We start from the raw sequence: 6,000 nt of genomic DNA, 5'->3' as shown, positions 1-6,000 counted from the left end.
TGAGCACTAGTTTTATCATTTCTGAGACAGTTTTCATTAGTATACTGATAAAGGCGTTATTACTAATGCTGTTGCCAAAAATTTTTATCTTTAGGGTCCTTTCATTCATTCATTTATTTAACGGAGAGATCCATTTAACCCTCAATATATGGTCAAGTTAAGCTATCCAGTGGGATTAAATGGCTCGAAAGTAGAGTCGAAGTACTCCAGTTTCGTAAAATCTGTGTGAGAAACTGCAAATGTGAAAGTGCCTGTAATCTTTGCATATGTTGTTCTCCAGATTAAAAATTTTATAAAGGCCCGGTTTTCAAGTAAAATTTCACGGGAAGGAATGTGGGTCTCGCGGGAAGCGTGCAAGGGTTAAGACCTAGCATGCGCGCTGTTCATGTGTGTCCTCGGACGCCGGCACGGTAGCTCAGCGTGTTCGGTCAGAGTGCTGGTTGGCCTCTGTAAAAAAAAAAAAAAAAAAAAAAAAAAAAAAAAAAAAAAAACACCTGAGTGAAAGGATCAGCAACGAACTTGAACGGATGTCATGTGACGTCCGCAACGACCAAACACAACGATCAACAACGAACAAAATGAAAAAAAGAAAAAAAAAAAGATGGATAGAGCGTCTGCCATGTAAGCAGGAGGTCCTGGGTTCGGGCCCCGGTCGGGCACATACTTTCAGCTGTCCCCATCGAGGTATATCAACAACACTTGTCGGCAGCTGAGGGTTTCAATTAATTATCATTTATTCTAGAGAAGCTGCATGGTCATCAATGGTATCTGTTCTTTCGAGAACAGTTACTATCTTCATATATTTTCAAAAATAGGTCGAGTTAACCCTAACTTCCCCTATTATTAGCGGCAGCAGTAGCAGTAGTAGTAGAACTATTGCTGTAGAAGTACTGCAATTATTAACTTTATTATTTGTCAGTCATTTCAATGTATTCACATTGTCTCTGTAGAAAGTCAGATCATTTTTTGTACTATTTGTGATATTAACGTTGTTATTTCTTAGCTAAGTGTGATGTCACTGTATATCTGAAACCCTGGTCCGATGTAAGAGCAGGTCTGATGGCCCTAATCAAATCGACATAAACAAATAAATAAATGAAAAGAAATAAGATATATGTACAGTTACCGTAAGTATTGGTTGGTTGGTTGTTTGGGGAAGGAGACCAGACAGCGTGGTCATCGGTCTCATCGGATTAGGGAAGGATGTCGGCCGTGCCCTTTCAGAGGAACCATCCCGGCATTTGCCTGGAGTGATTTAGGGAAATCACGGAAAACCTAAATCAGGATGGCCGGACGCGGGATTGAACCGTCGTCCTCCCGAATGCGAGTCCAGTGTCTAACCACTGCGCCACCTCGCTCGGTCGTAAGTATTGGTTGGTTGGTTGTTGGGATGTTTAAGGGGGACTCCGTAAGTATTGAACTAATTTATTATTTCTTATGCAGTACAGTAAATGATATTTCATATTTGTTGCTAGCGAATTCCAGATAATTGTGTCATGATCTGCTTGAACTATCTGCGTTGTAAATGAATTACTGAAACAAATATTATTATGCGAATCGCACTATAGTCGAAGTGTAATGCAACAGACACCAACAAAGAGTAACTTTTATCACTAGAACGAAACCATGGTATACGTGTATCAGTGTCGTTAGTACAGCCGTTGAAAGAAGGCTCTTATCTTTAGGATGACAACGTCTAACACAAATGAAACTTCTTCTTTCAGGTCATGATCGTGGTATCCTCGATCGCCTGGCTCTTCGTGACGGTGCCGTTCCGCGTGTTTACGGCTGGATCGACGAACATCGACTGGCCAACGCCGATCCCCATCTGGCTGCCCATCGATATGCAGCTCTCCCCGACCTACGAACTCATCTACCTGGGCCAGGTGCTGTGCGCCGTGGCAACGGCGGGGGCGATGCTGGGCGTCGACACGCTCTTCTTCCACCTCACGCTGATGATTGTCGCCGAGCTGCAGGTTCTCAACGACAATATTTCAGTGGTGGGGAGGGTCGCGTCGCTCGACGAGAAGGGAGTGGTTCCCAGGGTTAAGGACGCAGGAAAGCAACAGCAAAACTTTTCTGACGTCATCAACAACGGACAGAATGAAGGCGGAGCTCCTTTGTCGAACCCTCAAGCAACAATCACGGACAAGAACTACTCTGATTTGATTGAAATTATACAGCACCACCAAATTATAATCAAGTAAGTATTAGGTTGTACTACTTACAAATTCTAATTTCTCGCCAGTCTTTTGATTTTGTAAGTCATTTATGGCACATTAAAGCATTTAGAAGTAAAAAACATAACACCTGCGTCTTGACATGACGCCTGTTTAGTACGCGATACAATGCGCGGGCTTGCTGTGGCAAATGACGGAGCATTATGGTGATCAAATTTTACATTCCGGTAGATGATCATATACGGTCTGTGCTTTGATCACCGTTTCGGTATATGGGGAACAAGCTAGCTCTCCCGATACTGTTACTCTTGGTATCACTGGAGCATTCTGTGTTATTTTGTGTTTCACGTCCGTTACGTACAAGGGAACCTCCCCATCGCATCCCCCTCAGATTTAGTTATAAGTTGGCACAATGGATACGCCTTGGAAAACTGAACACAGATCAATCGAGAAAACAGGAAGAAGTTTTGCGGAACTATGAAAAAAATAAGCAAAATATACAAACTGAGTAGTCGATGCGCACCATAAGCAACATCACAGGTACTTATGAGCCCAGGAGCGCCGTGGTCCCGTGGTTAGCGTGAGCGGCTCCAGAACGAGAGGTCCTTGGCTCATTTCTACCCTTGAGTGAAAATTTTAATTTTTAATTTTCAGACAATTATCAAAGTTCAGGCACTCACACATAATCAATTTCGCTCTCCAAAACTCCAGGATATGTTCAGATTTGCTTGGACATATGCAGGATTTGACAGTCTACGCACGGAAAAATTTGAAAACGTTAAAAACATACGTTTTGACAGAACACAGGGAAAACAGTGCGACTGTGAAACTGTTGCATTCATTTGTTGCAATTTATGTGACAAACTCTTATGTTTTCATCACTTTTTTGGGAGTGATTATCACATCCACAAGAAAACCTAAATCGGGCAAGGTAGAAGAATCTTTTTACCCATTCGCCAAGTGTACAAGTTACGTGGGTTGACAACATATTACTGTCATACTGTCAACAGTGTCGTATAGAATATATCAGACGTGTTTTCCTGTGGAGGAAGCGGTTGACCTATGACCCTGCGATCAAATGTTTTCGGTTCCCATTGGAGAGGCACGTCCTTTCGTCTACTAATCGCACGGTTTTGCGGTGCGGTCGCAAAACACATACACTAAACTTATACAGTGAACAGAGACGTCAATGAACGAACGGCAGATCATAACTTTGCGAAAATAAAGAAAGAAAAATTTTTCACTGAAGGGAAGACTTGAACCAAGGACCTCTCGTACCGCACTTGCTCACGCTATCCACGGGAACACGGCGCTTTTAAGTTCACGCTTTCCTGTGATGTTGCATATCTTCGAGATGGACTACTCAGTTTGTATATTTTGCTTATTTTTTTCATAGTTCCACACAACTTCTTCCTGTTTTCTCGATTGATCTGTGTTCAGTTTTTCAAGGCCTATCCACTGTGCCAACTTATAACTAAATCTGAGGGGGATGCGATGGGGAGGTTTCCTTGTTAGTGAAAATGACCGACTATGAACACTGGGTCATCCAATTATCTTTTCTCCATTGAAACGATACTTGATTTTGTTGCACTTGATGACGCCGCGAAAATGCTGCGAAACCGCTCGTGCCTATAAATAAAGGATTTACAGCTAAAATAGTCTTTTTTTTTTAATCCTTAAGTTTTGTCTGGATACCTCAGCCTAACCGTCCAGCAAGGGGGCAGCGAAAGCTTAGATGGTATCCAACACAGTCAATATCATCTCTGCATTCTCACAACCGATAGACTTGATCATCTGATACATCTGGAGGAGAGCAACACCAACTAGTTTTCACATCCTGCGTATGACCTAGCCTTCACCAAGATTTGACTGTCAGCTGTCATCAACAATGTAAGAAAGGATTATATTCTGTTTTGGATTGCAATTATACTTTGGATTGAAACCTTTTATCTCTATAGCCGACGCTGAAACTTTCTTCTTACATTTTAAGGCGTTACATACAATACAACCATCAAAGAACTAACTCAATTATGGCTATATGTTTTTTGGTTGTTTGTTGAATCGTCAGTCTTGTGACTGATTTCACGCAGCTCGTCGCGAATTCTTCCTCTGTGTCAGTCTCTTCATGACGCAGAAAATAAACGATACGCATTAGACACTTTTCTGTCTCGGAAATCATTCGGAAAAGTGCATATTCCCACATGAAGTCTTTTGCTTCAAATGATCGTTCTTGTGATATCCTTAAATACTAACCACTCCTCCTGGGACACCCTGTGAAAGTAGTTCCAAAAATATATAGCAGTTTTGCTTACCATAAAATTCTGCACGTGACGAATTAACAACACATTCCAACTAGCTTCAATTATTATATTATACAGCAGTTACATGTATAGAAAGCGAAATATTTACAAATGCTGCACAAATCACAAACCCATGTCTAATAACAATAAAAACTAAAGAAAATAGCGGAAACTGCTTATGGGGATCTGTATTGCTTACTGTTTCATGAGCTCTAAAATCAGTTACTATATCAAAAAGCACCAAGTGTTCCTAGGTACACTATTCTTTAGGTACCAAACTCTCCCCTATTTGCCTGCCTGCAATTTTTATCATCAGATGCATACGTTGTTACTTTTTGGAAAATCTTCCTTCTTTAACACAGTACACGTTTTTCTTAAGATCTTCTTTATCACTGCCTTTATTTGTAGTTCTAGTGCCGCCATTTTGAAAGTGAACTGAGGGATTACATGTTTGATGGTGTTATTTGAGTTGCCATATTGAAGAATGTCCAAGTTTCAGAACGGGACTACAATTTTAGAAGCATCACAATTTTATAGATTGATGAGCCAAGACATTATGACCAAATGCTTAATTGCTTTTTTGTCCTTCTTCGGAAAGAAATACCTCACTGATTAGCATATAAGGGATCCGGCAGTCGTTGGTAGGTGTGTGGAAGTATGTGCCAATAGATGTCTAAGCACAGGTCATGTAATTCGCGTAAATAACGGGCCTCTGATTTGCGTACTCGTCGCCCGATAGCGACCTAGACGGGTTTCCATAGGATTTTCAGCAGGCGAATTTGGTCGCTGAGATTTCAGTATGAGTTCATTATAATGCTCTAAACCACTGTAGCAGGTTTCTAGCTCCGAGACGTGGGCAGTTATACTGCTGAAAGAGACATCGCCGTCGGGGAAGACATCAAGCGTGAAGGGATGCAGGTGGTTCGGAACTGTTAGTATGTCTTCGTTTAATACCACAGGTCTCATGCAAGTTCAGAAGAATGTCTTCTACAGCATAAAGCTGCTCCCACCAGCCTGCGTCCTTTCAGCTCTATAACAGCGTTTGTGGAGACGACTATCGACCTGGTACAGCAAAAATGTGATTCACCGGAAGAGCCGACAAGTTTTCATTGCCTAGGCTCTGGCTAAGCCATGTCTCCGCAATATCCTTTCTCTCAGGAGTGCTAGTTCTGCATGGTTCGCAGGATAGCTTCTGTAAAGTTTGGAAGGTAGGAGACGAGATACTGGCAGAAGTAAAGCTGTGAGGACGGGGCTTGAGTCGTGCTTGGGTAGCTCAGATGCTAGAGCACTTGCCCGCGACAGGCAAAGGTCCCGAGTTCGAGTCTCGGTCCGGCATACTGTTTTAACCTGCCAGATCGAATCCCGATGGTCCCGTGCCCACTCAAATCGTAACTGGTGATTCCGTTGGGTTAAGTTGTGGACATTTAGGGGTGACCTGCTGCGGATCTCGGTGTTCAACACTGTACGATGAGCAGTGTGCTTCGATACACTTGTGCGTGCACCAGCAGTCTGCTGTTTCG

The 6,000-nt window shown here is 42.4% G+C and overlaps 1 protein-coding gene across 1 annotated transcript in view; it reads left to right on the top strand.

Moving 5' to 3' along the window:
* Window positions 1–2,132: 2,132 nt before the first annotated feature.
* LOC124578916 (odorant receptor 67a-like) overlaps window positions 2,133–6,000 on the top strand; it is a 68,924-nt gene continuing 65,056 nt past the window's right edge. Inside the window, exon 1 of the mRNA XM_047131235.1 lies at window positions 2,133–2,203. The gene's annotated coding sequence lies outside the window, so the exon portion shown is untranslated. The remainder of the gene's footprint in view (window positions 2,204–6,000) is intronic.

The sequence above is a fragment of the Schistocerca americana genome, chromosome 1 (assembly GCF_021461395.2).
Source record: "Schistocerca americana isolate TAMUIC-IGC-003095 chromosome 1, iqSchAmer2.1, whole genome shotgun sequence".
Lineage (NCBI taxonomy): Eukaryota > Metazoa > Arthropoda > Insecta > Orthoptera > Acrididae > Schistocerca > Schistocerca americana.
Note: the sequence above shows the minus strand (reverse complement) of the source record. Positions and strands in the feature narration are given on the sequence as shown.